We start from the raw sequence: 23,353 nt of genomic DNA, 5'->3' as shown, positions 1-23,353 counted from the left end.
TTCCCATTTGACCAAATGGAAGTAACTCAATTTTAGCTCCGCTACCATTGTTGTCAGTCTGAGGAAGGAAACTCAAGTCAGTACCCACAGCAATTGAGAATGGTATTGTCAGGTTGCTACAGTAATATGATTTTCATTTCTTACATATGACATGGGAGCAGATCAGAACTCACTTTCTTCTGAATTGGAAGCTGGCAGCTGTTCTCAAAACAAGCAACAACTTAATAAAGATGGCTCAGATAGATTTTAACTCTAAACATACTAGTGTATGAGAGCCTGGGGGAAAAAAAAAGGCACACCTGTTTTAACAACCATCATAAGGAAAGGAACAACATATGAGTTTTACTAGTGACGGTTGAAAGCCTCAAGGAGCCTGTGAGGTGGGTATTATTCTTCCCCATTTCATGGATGAACAAACTGAGGCCAATGGCCAAAAAATAAGTGGCAGAAGCACACTTCTAACCTAGAGCTTCCTAACTCCAAGTCCAGTAAGTCCACTGGGTTGGTCCTCTATGTGTTTAATCTTGTTTTCCTTCTATTCTGAGATAAAAATACTCATGTGACTCAAAAGGAAGATATGTATGTACTTTGTACTTAGATGATGGGTAAGATGGGTTAGCATGCAATCACCAATTCTCGATTAAATGAGAAAGAAAAAAAAAGTTCTGTCCATCTGACACTACTATCTAGCACAATGTCTTTGAGACTGATGGATCTGGTCTCAAATTCCCCTTCTTCCCTTCCTCCTCTTATAAAGACAAACACCCTCCAATGTCCAGTCATAAAGAACATTAATTTACAGCAGCCTGGCACAGTGCCTAAAGGAGAAAGTCTCCGAGTCAGAAAGACCTGCATTTCCAGGATCACTGGACTGGCAGAGGCTGTTTGACTATAGGCAAGTCATTTTACATCTCAGTCCCCTAGCAACTCCTTAAGACTTGCAAATCAGTTGCCAATTTGAATTAATAGAGGGAGCTTTCTCCTAGGTACTTCTACTCACTGATGAAAATCACAGGTCCAGACTATCTATCTAATCTATCTATCTACACACACACAAGATATAATTTTAACCTGTAATATCATAATGATTAGGCTGACTTTCTATGGCAATACCAACAGGAGATACGAAACCTTATACACATTTCCAGGTACATAATCCCATCTTCTACCAGAAGCCTTTCCTGATGCCCCTGAGTCGCTTCCACTGATTGATCATTTCGAATTTATCTCATCCAGATCTCGTTTGAACATAAGTTGTTTGCATGTTGTCTCCTCCATTAGACTATGAACTCATTGAGACCAAGGATTATTTTGGCCTTTCTTTGTATTCTCAGTGCTTAGCACAGTGCCTGGTACATAGTAGATGCTTAATAAATACTTAATTACTGATTGACTACATGTAATATTCCATATGTAGTGCAGAAACTAATCTGATTTCATGTTTTTCCCTTCCTGTTTCTTATAAAAAAAAATTGTATATTTTCCTCAAGAACAATGACTAAGCTACTTAAGAGCACATGCTTTCCAAGGATTATCCCTACCAATTTACAGTAATATCAACAGTAATAGTGACAATCTTTAGGTAAAAGTTTCTGGGGTTTAGTTTATAGAGTTTCATGCATTGCAAGTAATAGATCCCAAAGAATATAACAGGGAGGGCTTTAGTCATACAGACTACAGGCATAACCCACTAAATACAAATAAAGGGGCTAATTAGATCCAGATAAGGGTGATCACAAGCTCTCATCCCAGTTCAGGGCATAAACTTCTTATGGCTCTGAGATACTCAAACCGTAATCATTCCAAAGACTAAGGAGTTTACTGCTGTCATCTCAGATCATTCTACCCAATAAGGAAATGTCCAGATGGTCCAGTTGTGAGGGGGGAGGAGAAGGGAAGGAACCTTAAATCAAATGAAAACTACCTATTAGATGACAGGGCAGTCACTATATTCTTGGCAGGATCTTCTCTATCACTGAACTGTTTTAGAGGATGATGTGAACTACCTTGCATTCTTACTAGATACAAGCATAGGGCAGAGATATCCTACAGGATTTAAATAAAAAAGGATAAAGGTATAAATAAGGTATAAAGGATAAAGGTTAAAGGTAGGTAAAGATACAAGCAAAAGTGACCGATCTCCTAAATAAAACATTTGGAAATCTTAAGTTTACCTTATGTCTATCCTTCTCAAAGTACCTTCTCTTTGTGGTAGGTTTAGAGACACTTTAGAAATAATCCAAAGCATAGATTCTACACAGGTCTTTTCTCCCCCAACCTCTTCATCACAGCTAAACTATATATGAATTTGCTATAAAAGGTTTAAATTAATGTAATAGAGACCAAAATCGAAGAGCTCGACTGGCAAGTTCTATTTATCTAAGCCAGAGTAAATGTTTATATAATATGCCTGTCACTCATTGCGTTAAACTTGACTACATACAACTTAATTTCTGAATTAGATACATACGCTAAGGAGGTAGGTAGATTTTTTTTTTCCAGCATGAATAAAGCAGCATAAAATTGTATTCTTTCACAGCACAAAAGAATAGCAAACACTCTCACACTGAGCTTCCTGGGATAAGATTCCTCAAGAAGAGAAGGAAGGAATCTTAAAGAACCCTCTCTACAAATATTTTTCCTAGGCTTATATTTGCCCAGAAGTTTTAGGACATATTTCATGAAAACCCAAAAGCTGAAATGAGGGAAGAGGCAACTTTATTATCCAAAAAGTCGAAGATATCCAAAGCACTGATACTTTCTTTTTAAAATAAAACTCAGGATTCTTGGCAGGAAAAGACAGCTTCAGAAAATGTCATGACAGTTTTGAAATCACAGAATTTGCAGAGATCAACTAAGGTAATCTCATTCTACAAACGAAAAAAACTGAGCTCCCCCTTCCCCACCCCCACCCCAGCAAAGAGACTTGTCCAAGGTCACAAAGATACTTCTGCCAATGCCATGATTTTAAATTTGGGTTTTCTGACTCACCAGTCTTTGCCCCCCACCATATTGTAAACACCCAAGATACAACCATATTATCTGTGTGTGTATACACACATCTATTTTTAAAAAATAAAGTAAAGCTTAAGTCCATTCCCTCTCCCCACCCCCATCTACACATTTACAATGATAATGTGTCCTCCTTCCAAGTAAAGAAGACACTACTGACCTATGTCAGTAGGTCATGGGCTTTGAGATGTTTTTCCATAAGTGGGAATGAACTTGCCCTGAAGCATCCACACTCCCCTATCCAATCCTGCTTGTGACCAACTGCATACTCTCACTACTTCTAAAAGCAGGCGTTCTAAATTGCACCCCACCCCTTCCTCTTTTAGGCTTTTGGTGTGTAGCAGCACAGAGCAATACAGAGAGAGCACTACTGGGTGGTCGGAGTACTAAGCAGTATATAGCATTGCTAATAAGCTGGTGACCATCGGGACTGGTCAAAATGATTTTCTGAAAGGATCCAATTAATATCCACACATTTTTTCCCTCTCTGCTCCATGACATTTATCTCTTAAATCCAGGTTTATTTTCAATCACCTGACAGCAATGGTTCTGGGAGTCAATTTTCGAGGAATCTTTCAAACTCAGGGTTCATCTACACCTCCAAGTCCTCTATGACCTTTCATTTCAATCCAAGAGTTATAAATAATAGAGGAGCCTTATTTAAGTCTTTCCAAATTACCCAGTGTGAGCTGCTGTATCAGTTTCTGCGTAGCTGGAACAAATAGATAATCACCATAAAGAAAGGGGAAAGAAAGTTTTCCTACCTTCCACTCTCCCATCACCCTCCCCTTCGTCTTCCCTCCCACCCCCCTTTGCCAGTAGCCTTCAAAAGAAGAGGCGGCTCCAGGCAGGAGGACGCCCCTCGCCTTCGAGAAGGGACTCATGCAAAATTGACTCTTCCTTATTTGTTTCCATCCATAATAGATGGGTTGATGGAAACCTAACACATCCCAGTGCCGGGTTCTTACAGCCTAGCGGAGGCCCCGTCCAAGAGGTTTCTGTAAATCATTTCGAGCAGAACAAAGCATTGAAAGTTACGGAGGAGTGGGGAAGGGATGGGGTGGGGTGGCATGGGAACGTAAGGAGGGTAAGGACCCCCCAACCCGTAGCCCTGGCTGCTGCGGCAAGCTCCGGCAGGAGGGGCATGCTGGAGAGGAGAGGCTATACAGCCCCTGGGTCCCTCGATGGGATCCCTCCGGCATCGGGGGTCGGGGCCCCAGGGATTCTCCGAGGAGCGGCCGCGGGCGTGCTCAGGCAGGCTCCGGGAGCCGTCGGGAGCCCAGTGCCGGCAGCAGCAGCAGCAGCCAGGGCTGCAGCGCTCGGGCCGCACGAACAGGTAGCCCCCGTCGGGTGGCTGGCTCCGCGGGTCCGGGCAGCCGAGCTCCCTCCCCGGCTGCAGGCTGGCCGCCGACCTGGGGGCTGGCAGAAGCTAGTGAGTCCGTGCGTCTGTCCATCCTCCAGCCTGCAGCTAGCTCTTCTCCGTCCCAGTCTTCAAGCCAGAGCCGTCTGGGAGCCCAGCCCGGGGAGGAGGAGGAAAGGGGGGAGGGTCCCCAGTCCCCACCCCTAGCTCCGGCTCTCAGTCCATCGATGGAGAAACCATTCGTGCCCTGGCACCCCAAAGAACCCCAGTTCGACTGATGGCGGAGCGGGGAGCAACGCAGACCTAACCGTAGGCAAGCAACTTTTCCCCCTCTTTCTGCCTTTTATTTTTGGGAGGTGGGAGTTAGGTGGCGGGTGCGCTAAGAGAAGAGTACCTCTTCCCGGTCCAAGTTTCCCCTCCCCCCCAAACCTCAAGCCAAGCAGAGGAGCTGGCCACAGGCGAGTACAAATAACCTCCCCTACTCCGACTCGGTGTGCTCTTTGCACGCCAGGCTGACAGGGTTCCTCGCAAAAGAAATCAACTCTCCAGCGACACTATAAATATCCGTCTATCTATATGCACACACATGCAAAAAGAGAGATTCACGGCAGAGTTCGGGGATTTGGGGGTCCCCCCACCCACCCCTTCTAGACAGGAGCAAAGATTTTTTTTTTTTGCTTTTTTTTCCAAAGGAAGCGCTTACCTCATGGGGGGAGGCTGGCAAGGAAGCTTGAAACCCACCAGGGTAAGAAAAAAATATATAAGACGGGAGAAAATAATCCAGTCTTCTTAGGTTTTGGTTTCTTCGGTATAATCCCGAAACTCGCCACCAGCCCTTTCAGCAGCGGGACAGAGCAAGAGCAAAACAAACCCAAGCACGGCAAATGGTGTAATTCGATCCATCTCCAGTCAATCCATCCAGAGAGCCAGGGCTGCTTTTCCCTCCCAACAATCAGACAGCTCTGAAGCTCCAGTCCCACCCCCAAGCACGAAAGAGACGCAGACTGGGGCTGACTGCACGCCCTCACTGGCGGATCAGACGCTGCCTCCGAAAGGTCCCCTCCCCTTCTCCCCGCCCCCGCCCCCGCCCCCTCGGACTGGGCGCCCAGTGACCCCTCTCTGGCCTCCTGGCCTCGCATCCCTTCCCCACCTCCTCAGAAGGGCTCCTTCCAGCAACTCGGGAACACCTCAGTCCTCTCTCTCTGTGCCGCAGGCTTGCATTCTCTTTGCTTCCCTCTCTTTATTCAGGGTTTACTCCAGGCATCCTAAGGACAAATCATTACTGCCTAATGGATCTGCATGCACACTGGTTGGATAAAGTTCTGCCTTAGTTGTGGGATTTTTTTTCCCCTTCCCCTCCTGGGGTAAGGGACATTTTTAACACACAGAGCCACCCCCAGCTGTCACCCCCAAAACACATACACACTGTCTCTTTATAACCACTAAGCAAAACAGCTGGGAAGAGGCAATCAAACATGGCTTTATCTTTATAAAATACAGAAATTGCCTACTAAAAATCCCATTTCTACTTTGAATGAAAGTCGTTCAGTACAGTATAATTTTGCAGGCTAATGAGCCAGTTTTACAGACAAGTGTTTCGTGTAAAATGTTGTGGGAGAAATGAAAATGTCCTTGAAGTGACATCCTTTAAAGAGTATTAAAAAGGAAAGGGAGGGAAAAGTAATATATTCCAAAACAAGAAGATTTTAATTTACACATTTGTTCTCAGAAAAGGATGTTTTATTAATTCTTTCAGAAGAATTATGAATCGCCCAAGGCTTAACGTGGCCTGAGTAAAGCATTTGGACCCTCTTTTGAAAAGAAAAAAAATTGAAAAGGACTTTTCCTTCAGATTTTAAATTTTTCATTTCATCCTCCTACAAGATGAAAGAAAAAAAAAAAGGATTTCATTTCTCTGCTTCCTCCCAAAGACTAAGTTATATGTTTACATTTGTGAGGGGGGGAATACCTTTTTCCTTCCAATTCTGAAATTTCACTGGCAGCCTTGAAGCAAAACTAAGAATACACCCTAAAGAACCGAGCTGCTAAGAGCTCATGCAGAAAGTTGTTCTACTTATAGCAGGAGTTAACACTGGGAGAGAGATAGAAAGGGAGGGAGAGAGGAGGAAAGCATGAAAGAGACAGAGACAAAGAGACACAAAGAAAGAGAACTTACCAAATATGAAGTAGGAAAATCTCTTCCTGGTGCTCTTCTAGTGTCTTGGAAATAGAGGACCTAAAGTTTTTTTTGAGCCTTTTGTGAGACCTCTGGTCCCTAGTGTTTGCTGGTGGTACTGGGTTGATGGCTCTGACATCATTGCAAGTTTCTTGGCAGTCAGAGCCCCACCACAGCCAATTCCTGACCCAGAAAGTTGTGCCTGCTTTCCTGGTATCAAGTCATCCCTTATTTTCTCCTTCAAGGGAGCCACCCCCCACTGCAGGCATAGGAATCTGTGCACTGCATGAAGATGCTGGGGAGGTGATTATTGGCTTGATTAGGAATCAAATTGCCAACCCGAGGGCAGAAAGCTTGTAATTTGCAGAGTGGCTGCAACAGTGAAAAGGGTTCAGCTCACTAGATATTTCTGCATTCTTTGTGCTTCTAAAAATCTAGAATTTTTTGCTTTTCAAAGACCACTATCTGTGTGCCCAAACTGGAATCCTAAATCTAATAATGAACATTTTCCTGATTTTGTACTTGGCCAATGGGGCATCTTGAGCCAAGATTCCTAGGTATTTTCATTCAAAACACTATTCTGGACCTCAGATCCAGAGTCTTTCTTTGATGTGCCAGGGGAGGAAAGTCTTAGAAATAATTATGCCTCTGACCTGAAGATAATGGAGTTCCTCTTCCCTTTTGGTCAGATTCAAAGCTCTTCTGTCAGTGGGGGTGGAGGGAATGGATTGCAGTTTCACTTAAGACCTGAACTCTGGATGTTTGGTGGGAAAGTCAAACATCCTAGGACCATACATTTAAAGCTGGAAGAAACCTCAGAGGCCATCTTGTCCTTGTTTTCACATATGTGGAGTATACAGTCCATTGAGGTTAAGTGACTTGCCCAGGGTAACACATGGGTAACAAGTATCCAAGGAGAAGTACTCCTCATGCTTTTAGTAAGTCTTATAAAAATCATACATTGGTCATGCATGTCATCCCTACTCAATTTGAATAGAGTGCTGGAGTTAGAAAGATCACACTCAAATCATTCCTCAAATAACGATTATTTGATCATAGGTAAATTAGATACTCTTTCAGTCTCAGTTTCCTCATCTGCAAATAAGCATAACAGCTGTGTAGTATCTACCTCACAGAGATGTTGAACAAATCAGATACTATACGTTAAGTGATTTGCAAACCCTAAAGCACTATATAATAATAACAATAATTGCTAGCATTTATAAAGCTTTTTATGGTTTGCAAAATACTTTACAAATGTTATCTCATTTTATCCTCACAACAGCTGTGGGGGATAGGTGCTATTATCCTCATTCTGCAGATGAGGAAACTGAGGCAGACAAATGTTCAATAAGTTGCCCAGGGTTACACCAATAGCAAGTGTCTAAGGTTCGGTTTGAACTGAGTTCTTTCTGATTTCAGCTTCTTTTATTATGCTGAGGCTGAGAACTTTTAAACGGGGAGGGGCGGTGTGGTACAATGGAAAGAACACTGGCTCTGGAGTCACAGGACTTTACGTATAAATCAAGACTCTGATTATTTACCCTCCTTTAACCTCACTTTAATCTCCCTGGGTTTCTTTGTCTGGAAAATGAAAGGGTTGGACTTCCATGGCTCCTAAGGTCCCTTTCAGCTCTAAAATCACGATCATCAGATCTCTGGCACAGGGCTGAAATCATGATGGGTTTCAATAATATCACACAGCTGTTCATGAAAGAGAATTCCCTGAAAAGAATTTCTAAGGGCTTAACAGCAAATCTCATTGCAGAGGGTACATTGATATTATCAGTGACTAACTTGTCACTTGTCAGTTAGTCGGTCATCCAGTTATAGGATTCTAAGAAATATGAAAATTACAGAAAGTCAATAGGTGATTATGTGATTTCATAAAAATCCATGCACCAAAAGGAAAACGAACATAGTAGTATAGATTTATATTTAGAATGGACCTAGATTTTGTGGCCCAACCTCCTCATTTTACTGATGGGAAAATGGAGGCCCATATAGGTCAAGTAATCACCAATGGCATAGCTGAGATTCAAACTCAAGTCCTCTGATTTCTAAATCTAAAGTCTAAATCTAAGTCTTTCCTCTGTCACAAAGCAGGTCAATCTTTGCTGAACTAGTTTCATAATCAAAGAGTCTATGAACACCTTTTTATTCATGTACTTAAATGTTAATATTGATTTAATTATGAAGTTCTTTCTTGCTATTTTTCAAAGAAGTTAAGAGAATGCATGCCAAAGGGATTTTTCTCAGCTTGGACATTCAGATGCCAAGGTTTTAAAATATCACAATCTACAGAAAGGATACCTCCTTTTTAAAAATAAAATTAACATTTCATATATGGTGATTTAAGGTTTTGAAAAGCAATTTACTACTACTACTACTACTACTACTACTACTACTGCTGCTGCTGCTACTACTACTACTACTACTACTACTGCTACTACTACCACTACAACTACTACCACTACGGCTACTACAACTACTACTACTACAGTTATCCCTTCTATATTGTGGTTTTAATATATTGCAAGTCAGCATAAGGAATTAAATGCAAGTTTGGGGGGAGTTTTGCAGAAGCCACAGATAACACAGAAAAAGTTTAGAAAGTCAGAAATGTTTAAATAGATGTATAGTATTATATAATATCAACATGTTTTATCTTTTAATACCATAATAATTCAGATTTCTTCTCTGGTATGAAGGGAGGACCAAAAAAATTTTACCTGTGTTTTCCAGATCTCTGGGGGTGCTGTGCCCCTAACCTCCACTATGTGAAAGGGATAACTCTATTGCTACTACTATTACTACTACTACTACTGCTTCTAAATAATAGCTAACATTTATAAAGTACTATGTGCCAGACACTGTGCTAAGTACTTTACAATTATTAATTCATTTTATCCTGACAACAACCCAAGAGGTAGGTGCTATTTTTATATCCATTTTACGGATGAGGAAGCTGAGGCAGACAAAAGTTAAGTGACTTGCCCTGGGTCACTCAGCTAGTGAGTGTAGGAAGCCAGATTTAATCTCAGGCCTTCCTGCCCCACTTATTGATAATATAACTGTATATCGAATCCCTTATATTTATAGTAGTACATACTTGAAGTGCTTTCCTCCACGAAATCCTTCTCTGACACCTCATTGAGATATGGTGAGGATTCCTGAAAGCTGTGCCAATTGAATACAAGCTCTGGCAAGTTCCACCAATCTGTAAAAGCTGCTAGTACCAGCCAAGGACAGACTGTGTCTGCTCTCGGAACTAACGAAGACCACAACCAGATGGCTACAAGATTATGAACTTTCTGGCCACAGTACATCACGAAAAGAACCGATGATTGTGCAGAGGAGATACAGTCTGAGACACCTTTACTGACCATGGATCCTTGAAGTGCTAAAGTCTAATTACCCTTTATCAATAAGGATGTTTCTAAAGATATATGAGCATGCATTCTTTCTTTTCATTTGATGCAAAATAAGAATTTTAAAGAATTTAATGACTAGCACAGATTCAGACCTATATTTCACTTTTCCAAAATAAAACTACGGAGGTATTTAAATTTTAAAGGTGACTGCAGCTCATGTGATTACTTTAATTTGGAATACACATACAGGATTACTTGTGTATGCACATTAAAGAAAGAGCTTTTTGTGGCAGGGGAGTTCTTTAAAAACTAATCTCAGCCCCATATAACATAATAAATCATTAATAATATACAGACTATAAACTCTGCCTATGCATTGGCTCAGGTGGCCACTACTGGGTCTGTAGTCTGCATATGAAAATGACCCTGTCAAGATATTTCAACTTAATAAAAATAATTTGTCATCTTAAATCTTATGCCTCCAGATTTTGCTGATGTAATTTATAACTATTAGTATGCATTACAAGAGTGTACTCATATAGCTATACCTGTTTTTGAGATGGTTAAGCTTTTGAATGAAACTAATTTGTCTGCTCTCACATGAATAATTCTTGTTGTGCCTTGTTAAAGAAAACCAATGATGAACTTGAGGAAAAAATACATTAGTTGTTTTTGTATTCTTTCTTTTGTCATCATGAAAACAAGCCACTCTTGAGTCAGATCAGTATGTATTTACTTGGTTCCTATTATATGTCTGACTTTGGGCAAAATACTAGGGGATACAAAAAAGGCCAAAGACAGTCCCTGCCTTTGAGGAGCTCCCAGTCTAATGGGAGAGACAATATGGAAACAACTATGTGCAAATGAGATATATACAGGACAAATTGGAGAAAATTTCAGATGGAAGGTACTAGTATTAAGGGTGAGAGTAAAAATTTCTTACAAAAGATAGAATTTTATCTGGGACTTGAAAGAAAGCAAATGAAGAAGACTAAGGTGTTTGAGAATGGTACTCAGCATTAAGGCAAAGAATTATGTCTTTTAAAGCAGATTAACAGAACTAGCCCCTTTGAAAGGAAAAGATGTGTAGTGGAAAGGGGGCTGGTTATAATCATAGGAGAAATCCATAAATTAAACCAGTAAACTCACTGACTGGCCAAAATGTCTCTCTTTTAGGACAAACAAAAGAAATTTGGGATGAAGGGCAACAAATGGGCACTTGCTTTTACTTTCTCAGAATAGGATTTTAAAAGGCAAATTGGATTTTATCTTATATCCTGATAGGAAGGAAACAGAGCTGTTTTGTCTTCCACAATGGGAGAAAACCCAGGAAAAGGCTTCCCTCCATGAATTTATAATAATCTGACCTTTGGCTTTTAATAATTGAGAAAAAATTAATAATCTGAGAAATGCACAATTCTTGATTTACTAGTCCAAGCTTTCAGAGCTCAGGGACTAGAGTGACATGTAAGAATTGTGGCACCAGACTGCAAATTTAGTTGAGCAAAGAGGTGGGCCAGAAGGAGACAGAAGCCTGAGGCTTTTTGCTGGGGAGGCTGGCACACATAGCGATTGTCTCTGATCCTGGGCACCCTCCATGGCACAGGTCCCCAAACTGGCAATGTGGCATAGGCTGTCTGTTCGAATTGGGTGTAGTTGTACTGGTGTGGCAATTAAAAAAAATGCAGGCCCTAAGGGAAGGGCATTATGTTAATAGGAGAGAGTAGGGAAGTGATGGCCTGGACTATACAAGGGAGAGAAGGTGAGTATGGCACTGATGGAAGGCAGGCACATGGAAATAAGCATAACCTTTCTCCACAATGCCAATATCAGCATCAATATGGGGCCAAGCCCTGGTTTTCACATGATAGTTTAGCTGCAAAAGGGTCTATTTTTCAATTAGGACAGCTAGGTGGCACAGTGGATAGGGTGCAGGCCTAAAGTCAGGAAGACTCATCTTTGTGAATTCAAATCTGGCCTTAGAAACTTACTAGCTGTGTGACCCTGGACTAGTCACTTAACCCTGTTTGCCTTGGTTTCTTAATCTATAAAATGAACTGGAGAAGGAAATAGCAAACCGCTCTACTATCTTTGCCAAGAAAAACCCAAATGGGGTCACAATGAGTCAGAAGCCACTGAACAACATTTCTCAATTACCTTTGGATCTCTCCCAGCACACAGTTTTTCAAATAGAAAGCATTTAAGCTAATATGTTGACTAATGTGTGATCTGTCCTAAGGAAGGAGTACAATAATGCTGATGGTCAAAAGTGGTAGATAAATTTTAAAAAAATAACTAGGAATCTAATATTATTATATAAAGTGCTGTTAAAATCATATTTGCCCCTCTCATTATGTTTTGCTTAAGCAAATACTAAAGTTAAAACTGATTGGGGCCACATCAGTATATACACTGAGACATAGAGAATATGGCATGGGATTAAAAGAAATGAGTACTAAATAATCCACAAAATGTAAAATCCACATCCAAATAAATGAGAATTGTCTCTAAAGAATTCTTCAAATTTCTGATTCTTTAGAAGTTTTCCTAGCCATGTACAGAATGGCATTGATAATATCCCTGCAATGGTCTTTGTGGAATGGACTAAACCCTAAAAATCCTTTATAAGAATTTTAGAATCTGTTAGTACATCTTAGCAATTGGTAAGCAGTAAGAGTGCTGAATTAATTTCATCCCATACAAATGGTATTAAAATAAAGCTATTGGTTTGGGCTATATATTCTATTCATGACCAGAGGCCTGATTATGTTGCATAATATATGTGCAGACATTTATTTATAATTATAAACAGAGATGATTGATTCATATTCTGTAACTACTGCTGCCACCTGTTGGTTCAAAGAAATGAATGGCATTCTGGGTAATTTACCTGTCTCCAAATAAAGGCACAAAAAAGACAGTCATTTGCCATAGGATCAGAGGTTTAGAGCTGGAAAGGACTTTAGACTTTTTCTGGCCCAACATCCTGTTTCTATGGATGAGTAAACTGAGTATCAAAGGATTTGCTTACACGAGTAGCAAGGGGCAGGGCTGGGATTTGAATCAGATCTCCCAATTCAAAATTTACTTCTGTTGTCTTGCTTGTTCATCTTTTTGATATACAAGAAAAGATGCTTATCCTTATGCTTTGTTAAACTGAAATTTGTATTTGTGTTACATATGCAGTCTCAAAAAGTCAGTCAGTCAGCATTTAAGGAATAGGAAAAATTGTACATTTTGGCTTAAGATAAAAATCAATATAAAACTCTATTGGTACTCAGATATAATAAAGAGGGTTGTCTAAAGCCCCAAATGCCCAATTAAACTGGGGTGAAGAATCAAGACCCACTAAAATATTTGCAAAATGCATTTGGCTACTAGCCTCAAAGTTGAAATCTGGGCCTCAAGTAATGTATCACCTGAGTCAGCAATGGTGAGGAGTATGAGACAGCAAAGTTCCCTTTGCTGGTTCTGATATCACTGGCTTTTTATTTGCTGTCAGGAAGGTTGGAGTTTGGAGCTGAGTTGAAGCTTATTGCTAGATATTCATATAACTCTTTACCTTTGTTTTCTACACCCATCCAGGCTTAGGACATACCAGTCCAGGAGGCAAGGAAAGAAACAGTGAGGCCTGTAAATTTTTATAACAACCAGTTTACCTGGTTTAAAAATAAACTAAGTTAATTTTCACCATATAGTACAGGGTGAAGTTCATCTTAGCATTCTTGAGGGAGCTAGGACCGTAAGGTAGACTGAAAGAGATAATTTACTTTTTATCTCCTAAAGGAATGGCTAAGAAGGAACTTCACATTATTTGTTATTGTCTGAATTTGTGTTTAAATTAAAAAGTTTAGAGAAAAGGCAGCTTAGCCAAGGGTACTTCAGAGGCAGAATAGATGCAGAAGGACTATTTTAGCGACTCTGTTCTGTGACCACATTATATATCTTTTAAATCCAGGCTGCTTTATATACTGCAATATACAAGAGTGAGTTCCAGCTCGTTTATATGTTCCTGAAGTTCAGGTCTAATCTCATCACCCTTCCCACCATCTTCCTGCCCCCTCCCATAGTCTGTGTGTGTGTGTGTGTGTGTCTGTGTCTGTGTCTCTCTCAATTCCTGTGGCTCCCTATTACCCCAGAGATCAAATATGAAACTCTCTATTTGTGTTCAAAGTCTTCCTAACTTCCTTCTTCCCACCCCCACCCCACCTTCTTAGTCTTCTTACACTGTAATCATCCCCTTCTACCACGTGGACCAGTGACCTCGGCCTCTTTGCTATCTCTCAGACAAGACACTCCATTTCTTGACTCCAGATATTTTCACTAGCTGTTCTCCAAAACTAGAATGCTCTCCCTCCTCCGATCCTCTTTCTGGCTTCCTTAACTTCCTTCAAGCCCTAGGTAAAATCCCACCTTCTACAAGAAGTCTTTCCCATGCCCCTTCAAGCTAACACTTTTCTTCTGTTGATTACCTCTGATTTTTCCTGTTTATATCTTCTTTGGGCATAGTTCTCTGCATCCTGTTTCTCCCTTTAGACTGTAAGTTCCCTGAGGGCAGAGATTGTCTTTGGCCTATGTTTGTATCCCCAGAGCTCAGCACAGTGCCTGGAACATAGCAGTCATTTAACAAATGTCAATTGACTGACTGACTGCTGCTAACTAATTGTGTAACTTTGGGCATGGCATTTAACCTGCCTAGGCTTCAGTTTTTTTTTTTTTTTACCAGAAAAATGAGGTAGATGGCCTAGATTACTGCTAAAATTCTGAGGTTATACAGTCCTATTTTCCCCCTAAGAGTCTTTCGATGAGAATTTTGTTCATTTAGTTCTCTACTTCATGAATGGAGGATTAATGAATTTTAAAATATGAAACCTTAGAGATAATCTAGGTGAGAGTGTCAAATTTACTCCCCAGTGAAGACCATAGAAGATTAAAAATGTAACTGGGAAATGTTTAACAAAATAAATAAAAATACAATACAGCATAGATAATGTTAATTTGTGGTTTTCTAAGTCAATATGTGGCCTACAGAGATCTATTTCTTTTTGAGTTTGGCACCACTAATAGAGGCCAGCTTATAGAGGAGAAGACTGATGAAAGGAGGTAATCAGCTGAGATAATAAATGTTTCAAAAACAGTGATTTGTCAACCTTAAAGCATTGCTAAATGTTAGCTATCACACTGCTAAATATTAGCTATTACTCTTTTTTAAAAAATCCCAATTTGAGAAATAAAATAAGCATTTATATAACATAGAATAGAAAAAAAATGATTGCACATGAAACTGCAAATCTATCACTCACATTGGTTATTTTTAAATATATAATAAATATATCATGTAATTTTCTTTTTTCCCCCTTTTTTCTCTACACCCCCCCATGGCTATCATTAAATAGACACACATACACACAAATTTCATATATATGTATACCCACATATGTATATGTACACATGTACATATATTACACACATATATAAAATCATTCTATATAAACTTCTATTAATCGGTTCTTTTTCTACATGCTGACAGGTCCTTTGTCGTTAATTTGGGTATTTATAAATAGTCAAAATGACTTAGTCCCTCAAAGTTGTTCTTAAAACAATACTGCTATGTTCTCTTGGTTGTGCTCATGTTGCCCTTCATTATTTTGTGCAAGTTTTTCCATGTTTTTCTAAGATCACTGAGCTCATCATTTCTTATAGCACAGTAGTATGCCATACGCCACAACTTGTTCAGCCTTATTAAAGGGTCATATAGGTAGCAAGTATGGGATAAAGAATTCTACCCAGTTCCTCTAACTGCAAATCTACTATGCTTTTCATTCTACAAAGCTGCCCCCTCTTCATTAAAAAATGTTCATTATATCAGACTTAAGAGCTGCAAGTGACTTGAGAGGTCATTGAATCTAGCTCCTTCATTTCACAGCTAAAGAAATGGAGATCCAGAGAAATTAACTAACTCCTAAAATATATTGCTGATATTCATAATACCAGGAGAGGCAGAAGAACATGGTAGATAGAAAGCTAGCCTCTGAATCAAGAAGTTCTGAGTTCAAGTTTCTGTCTCTGATACATAATTAATAACCTCCACTGGCTCCATATTATCTCTGGGATCTAAATATAATCTCTGCTTGGCTTTTAAAGCCCCTCATCAACTGCCTCCTTCCATTCTTCTGATAACTCACTCTTCTCCAAGTACTCTGTGCTCCAGTGACCCTGGCCTCTTTACTGCTCTAACGGCTCCATCTCCTGACTCAGACTGCTTTCATTAGGTATCTCCCAAGCCTAGAACTCTCTCTCTTCTCATCTTTGCCTCCTGGCTTCAGTGATTTCTCTCAGATCAGCTAGAGGATATCCTTCTGTGAGAAGCCTTTCCTAGTCCTCCTTAATCTCAATGCCTTCCCTTTGAAATTATCTCCAAAAGAGCCCAAAATGTGCCCAGTCAGGAAGATCTGAGTTCAAATCCAGCCTCATATACTTACTAGCTATTTGACTCTGGGCAAGTCACTTAGCCCTGTTTGCCTCAGTTTCCTCATCTACAAAGTGAGCTGGAGAAAGAAATGGCAAAGCACTCCAATATCTCTGCCAAGAAAACCCCCAGATGGGTCAGGAGGAGTCTGACTGAACATGACTTAACAACCAGCCGGTGGTTTGTATATGATTGTTTGCATGTTGTCGCCCTCGTTAGTCTGTGAGCTCCTTGAGGGTAAGGACTGCTTTGTTTGGTTTTTCTTTGTATTCCCCTAAGTACAATTCCTGGCACACGGAAGGTCCTTGTTTTGTGTACTTGAGGACTTGACTCAGGGGATCCTGGCAGATTCACCTCGCCCCTTAGTAATTCAGGTACCGATGTTGCTGGTTTTCAATCATAGGGGGAGTTCCCCATAGCAATGAAATCCTAAATTTAGACCAAATTAAACAAACAAAACCCCCAACTGGAATAAATACATTTGCATCTGATATTCGGTGTTCCAATAATGCAGTTATTTGTTAAAGCACCAAGGATTTTTGGTAATTGTTAGTGTATTCAAAAGTATATTTCCTAAAGAGATATCTAATCTTTTTAGACGATAGATAGATAGATAGATAGATAGATAGATAGATAGATAGATAGACAGACAGACACACACACAGGCTCTACCCAGTGTTGCATTTATAAGTCTTTGACCTCAGTTTTGATGTTGCTAAAAGAAGGAAAATAATACTTGTCATCTCCCTCACAGAGAAGTGGTAAGGATTAAGAAAATGAACAAGGTGCCTATAAAATGTCAAGTAAAAAGTTGGATGTAAGTAAATTTTAAAAGGTCAAATCAGCCAAACTGATTTCAGCATCATAGTCAAATGCCAGTTGATTGAATTAAAGGCTTTATTTTCATTCTGATCACTTGATAATAGTAATTTGCTTGATTGGCCCACCCCTTATCTAATGAGGGAACTTTCCCCATTGTTTTAGTTTTCCCTACCAACAAGGACATAGGAAGGGATTATCTGTCTCACACACATATACACATACACACAGACACATCTCTGGAGGGCTTCTTCTGAGGATTCAAGTGGTTTCCAAATAAGGTGACTCATTTTCTTTCAACCAGGTTCTATAATGATGCCTCTTTGTGGCCTGAAGGTGGTCATCTTGGGTTCTTAAAGGTTGGGCTCAAGATTCCCCACTCCTGGGTTAGGCCAACAGTAGGAGCTGGCAGATTCTTTTGAAAAGGATTTGAGTCCTGCCTAGTGCAAGATTATGGCACTTATTCTAAAACCAGACCATCTTTTGTTGGAGGTCCCATTATCAGAAGTTTGACCACCAAGATAGATTTTTTGGCCACAGAAACTCATGAAGATGCTTCCTCCCTCTTGGTAGCAAAGTGATGGATTCCACCTGTGGAATGAGGCATACTTTTCCAGACAGGACTGATGCATTGTTATATCTTGCTTGACTGTAGCTAGGTGATAGTTTGGTGCCCAGTGGACCTGAATTCAAATCTGTTTGAGACACTTACTAGCTGTGTGACCCTAGGCAAGTCACTTAAGCCTGTTTACCTCAGTTTCCCTATCTGTAAAATGAGCTACAGAAGGAAATGGCAAATCATTCTAGTATCTTTGCCAAGAAAACCCCAAATGAGGTCATGAAGAGTCTGACATGACTGAAACAGCTCAACAACACTTATTTGTTACAAAAGAAGTTTCTATTGGGTGCAAGGGGGAGGGAAGGTCAGAGAGAAATGAAAGTGATTTAAGAAAAAAGAGAAGAAAAGAGCAACAAGACACCAATAAAACATTTCAAAATAAAGTTAAAAAAAAAAAGAAGGAGGCTATGAGGACCACCTACAAGGTATGGATCTTCATCGGAGAAGAGAGAGCTCACCCTGATGAAATCACAGGGCTTCTGAGGCAATAAGGGACATTGTTTGGAGACCATTAGTGGAACTATCTCATTTTTACAGATTAGGAAACTGAGGCCCATGGCCCAAGGTCTCAGTTAGGAAGACTCCCCACAATCAGGATTTTAATCAAGATACTAAACAAATAGATTGCCTGTTTACATGGGTAAGGGGCCAAACTATTAGTTTGCACACTGTAACTTAAAACTCTTGGGAAGCAGCTTCTCAAGGGGGTATTTATTACTGGTTTACCCAGTAGAAGCTTCTTGAGGGCAGAGGTTGTTTCAATTTGTATTTGTATCCTCAGGGCCTACTAGACTACCTTTGACACAGTAAAAACTTTTGAATTAGTCTGCAAGCTAACTTCAGGCATTCCCGCACCTGCAAAGAAAGAGGGTGTGTCTGCCTTTAGGAGGGGCTAAGCAGAGAGAAAGAAAAGGCAAAGAACTCCAGTATCTTTGCCAAGAAAACCCCTAGTTGGGTCAACAAGAGTCAGACGGGACTAAAAACCTGAAAACAACTAAACAATAACAAATTAGTCCCTAAATGCTTAAAGTGTTCTGACTCCTCTCTTTAACTTTAATTAGATATTTTGTTGTTAATATATTTTGCAACCATAAGGAAAATGGAATGAATTCAAATTCTGACTCAGGAAGCTATGTGTGTCTGTGAGAATCACTTCTCTAGGTCTCAGTTTCCTCATCTGTAAGGCAGTTCCACTGGATCACTTTTTTTTTTTTTTTTGCTTTTTGGAGGGCAATTGGGGTTAACTGACTTGCCCAAGGTCACAGGGCTAGTTTTTGTGTTAAATGTCTAAATCTATGATTTGATGAACATTGGACAAATCACTTGAAGCTCCTGGGCCCCTTGTTTCCTCATCTATAAAATGAGATAGGGTGAGTATTTGAGTGGGGTGGACTCGCTAAATGGTCCCTTGAGACCCTTCCACTTCTAATATATATAACTAAATACATACAGAATTTTTTAAAAAATAAGTTTTCTGTTTAATTAATGAGATTAATTTGCCCTCTTGAGCAAGCTAGCAAAATGCCCTTAGGGGTACCAAGGGAAAGAAATACTTCATTGTCCATTCTCCTGGAACCTTGACTCCAATCAGACTAAAGAATTGTACAGCCTAGAAATGCAATAAGAATAAAGAAATAAAGCATAGTTTTATCCCTGTTTACCTCAGGGTGAAAAAAAAAAAGCAGCTATAGAATTTCATCACATGTTCACTAATAACTGCTCAGTAGCAACTTTGAAATCTACTTTTTCAAAACTTGCTGATCTATGCCATTAAAACTTTTTGCAAAACTATCTGAAATCAGTATTTGCTAACTGCAAAAGGAATTAATTCTAGGCTTTATTCTTTCCTAATTCAGAGAAGGGAGACTTTTGTTTTCTGCATACAATTGAACTTTGCTTTTGCAAAACTACTGTTGGGCTTAATTGAAATGAGCATATAACTACTAGAACACAAAAGAAACAAAAATTAAAGGGATTCAAGTAGAATATAAATTAATTGCCCCTGGACCACAACAACATCTGGTATACACAGACACAGATACACACATGTGTGTATATATGTGCCTGTGTATACCCACATACATATATATGTTTCTGTGTGTGTATATAAAATTCTACTGTACAAGGGAGACATATTTGGAAAGACTTGTTTAAAAGACACCCTTACCCAACACAAAATTCAGCAACCTCAGTCCCTAAAGAGCAGGGTGACCACATTTTATAGGGAACAAGTCTTCTGAAAGTCTGTATAATTTTGGAAAAACAATGTTTAGTGGCTTTTCTCAAGGATCTCAGGCAACAGGAATATATATCTTCATTCTGTTTTATTTTAATTTTTTAAAGTGAAATTCAATAAAGATTCTTCATCTTGCTATAAGAAATGATATCTTGACTTGGAGCCAGTAAAAATTGCAAGGATTTGGTAATATCAATTCTTTTCTAAGGAGGAATCTTTAAAAAGAAGCATGGTTTTCATTCTTCAAACCAAGCATTATTTTCATGTAAGGGGGGAAAAGGTTTTGAAAAATGAGCGAAAAGAGTGCCATGGATGCTATAGCATTCTTTAATGTTCAATGTCCTCTTTGAATAATTGTATATTGAAGGGATCTCATAATAGGAATGTCTATAGGAATGACAGAAAGGAAAGAAACTTTTCTATTATGGTGATTAGCTTCTCCGTTTATTTTATGGCATTTACTTATCATTTGATGGAGTTTGCTCCTAACATCTAGAGTAAAAAGAGAGAGAAAAGCAAGGAAAAAAAGAGAAAAGACTAATTAAATTTAATGGCACACTTCCAAGACAAAGATAAAGTCTTTAGCAACATCTGCAGTTTCAATTTCTGAACTGCAGGTTCATGTGTTGGCAGGAATATATCTTTTTTTTTTTTTAAGTCATTAATGGAAGGAAAATTCAACAGATATGGGCATTTGTTAAGTTTCCGCAAACCCTTTCAAATTACACAGGATGTCACAGAATATATGCTTAATTACAAATAGCAACCTTTGTATTAAAAAAAATCTCTTTATTACCCTCTATAAACATTTTATGATTCCGTTTAGTTTATGATTGAATTAAAAGAAAATGAAAGCCTGAGACAAACCTCAGTGAATTCTTCTCTTTCTTTTTTTAAACTGCCTTCATTAGAGCCATAATTTAGTGTTTTCTGTAACTGGGTAAAGAGATGGGACAAATCTACTTTTATTATTCAGTCAAATGTTGAAAAGTCGCTCTTTGCTTTTGATGAATTTTTAATATGCCAGAGAACTCTCAAGATCCCACTTTAGCTATGAGATCTGGGGACAGCTTCAGCATGGATTGAATTGCTGATCTGCCTCTGCTGAATTTTCTTTAATGTTTTCATCCTCTAAGTTGCAGAGGGGCAGAGAAATAAGATTTCTCCATCCCTATCTCAATCTTGTAAGAAGCACTCTATAAAAACTGTAGTTAAGTAGGAATCTGAGACCCAAGCTGTATCTGCTTGGAACAAGGCTGGGTTGCTCCCCATTCCCCCACTCAGTGGATAGCAATAGAAGCATAGCATCATAGGATCTGGAGCTTAAAGGCATCAACAAGATAATATAGTAGTGTAGTTATCATTTTACAGATGAGGAAACTAAGGACAAGAGTTTAGGTGGTTTGGGGAAAAATGGCTTTTGCTTGGGAATGGAAGTATGGAAAATTCCTCAAAATGTACTTTTTCTCTTTTATTTGTTTGTCTACACACAAGCTGTTTAGGATAAGTGACTTGAGGTATCATCATAGAGATAGATTCATGGTCCAAAAGAGATGGGCTGTGACGTAGTGAGATCAAGGGATGACTGATGGCTAATCCATGTGATACACTCCAGGAAATGTCAAGAGATCTAGAATAAGGGTTCTTAACTTTTTTGGGTCATGGATCCCTTTGCCCATCTGGTGAAGCCTATGGAACCCCTTCACAGAATAATGTTTTAAATGCATAAAATAAAAAGAAAATAATTAATATTGAAAAATAATTTTATATATTATATATAGTCAATAACCATTTATTAAGCATCTACTATATACTAGGGGACAGCTAGGTGGTATAGTGGATAGAACAACTGACCTGAAGTCAGGTAGATCATCTACCTGAGTTCAAATATCACACACTGACTGTGTGACCCTGGGTAAATCACTTAATCTTGCTTGTCTCATTTTCCTCATCTGTAAAATGAGTTGGAGAAGGAAATGGCACACCACTTCAGTATCTTTGCAAAGAAAACCCCAAATGGGGTCAACAAAGAGTTGTACATGACTGAAAAATGACTGAACAAAAATATAAGATCATAGGATCATAGATTTAGAACTGAATAGAATGCTGGGTTTAAGGTTAGGAGGACTTTGTTTAATCCCTCCTTTATGTGGTATTACCTCAAGTCCCTTTGCCATCCTCTGTACCCTTCTTTGGATGCTCTCCACTTTGTCAATATCTTTCCCAAACAGTGGTGCTTAGAACTGAATGCAATATATATAGGGATCTAACCAAGGCAGAATACAATCAGATTTTTACCTCCAGTATTCTGCATCTACCTCTTTTCATTCTAAGATTCTGTTAGTTGTTTTGTTGCTACATTGCACTATTGGTTCATGTTTAGCTTTCTTTCCACCAGCCTTCTGAGATCTCTCCACCCCCTCCCCCCCCCACAAAAAAACCTGCCTAGTCTCCTGCTGTATATTGGTAAAGTTGATTTTTTGAACCCAAGTGTAAGACTTCACATTTAGCTCTTCAAAATTTCATCTTCCTATATTCAATCTGTGGTCCTAGCTTGTCAAAATCTTTTTGGATACTGACTCTGTCATCCATCCTATTAGCTATCCCTCCTGGCTTTGCATTGTCTGCAAATTTCACAAATATGCCATATAGGCCTTCATTCAAAGTCACTGATAAAAACTTTGAACAGCAGTTTGCCAAAGATGAAATCCCTGGGCACTTCACTAGACACATATCTCCTCTAACTTGACTTCAAACACTTTCATGACTACTCTTTGGGCCTCATCATTTGACCAGTTCTAATTCCACTTCACAAAAACTATTTTCCATCTTATTCATAAGAATGTCATAAGAAACTAGTTGAATCCTTCACACTTTTGTTTCAGATGTTTTACAGAAATCTAGTTAACTATGTTTACAGAATTCTCCTTATGGACTGACTGGTCTAGGAACCTTGTCAAAAAAAAGGAAATGGAATTAGAATGACATGACCTCTTCTTGATGAAGCCATGTCAGCTCTTAGTGACCTTTCTCCTCAGATGTTTACAAATTACATATCTCTTAAAGAATATATCCTAGAACTTTACAGAAATAAAAAAGCAAAGTTACTACTCTAGAGTTTGCAGTTTTGACTCGATTCCTTTTTTATAGATCAGGGTATTTGTCCTCTGTAAATTTTGTGACACTTCTGTCCTCCATGTCCTTTCTCCCCTTCTTCCTTCCTTCCTTCCTTCCTTCCTTCCTTCCTTCCTTCCTTCCTTCCTTCCTTCCTTCCTTCCTTCCTTCCTT

The 23,353-nt window shown here is 39.4% G+C and overlaps 1 protein-coding gene and 1 pseudogene across 14 annotated transcripts in view; both read right to left on the bottom strand.

Annotated features, from left to right (window-relative positions):
* Nucleotides 1–5,423, bottom strand: part of SEMA6D (semaphorin 6D) — a 70,674-nt gene extending 65,251 nt beyond the window's left edge. For 11 of the 14 annotated variants that reach the window (XM_069097966.1, XM_069097970.1, XM_069097976.1 and 8 more), the window contains exon 1: nt 5,076–5,420. The gene's annotated coding sequence lies outside the window, so the exon portion shown is untranslated. Of the gene's footprint in view, nt 1–3,546; nt 3,675–4,424; nt 4,734–5,075 lie in introns of those variants that run through there. The other 3 variants (XM_069097967.1, XM_069097968.1, XM_069097969.1) reach the window with 3 other exon arrangements.
* LOC138168782 (uncharacterized) overlaps nt 3,617–23,353 on the bottom strand; it is a 123,309-nt pseudogene continuing 103,572 nt past the window's right edge.

The sequence above is a fragment of the Petaurus breviceps genome, unplaced genomic scaffold (assembly GCF_028583685.1).
Source record: "Petaurus breviceps papuanus isolate PSGF00001 unplaced genomic scaffold, PetGlider_PUasm1.0 37, whole genome shotgun sequence".
NCBI lineage: Eukaryota > Metazoa > Chordata > Mammalia > Diprotodontia > Petauridae > Petaurus > Petaurus breviceps.
This window is presented reverse-complemented; position numbering and strand designations above follow the sequence as displayed.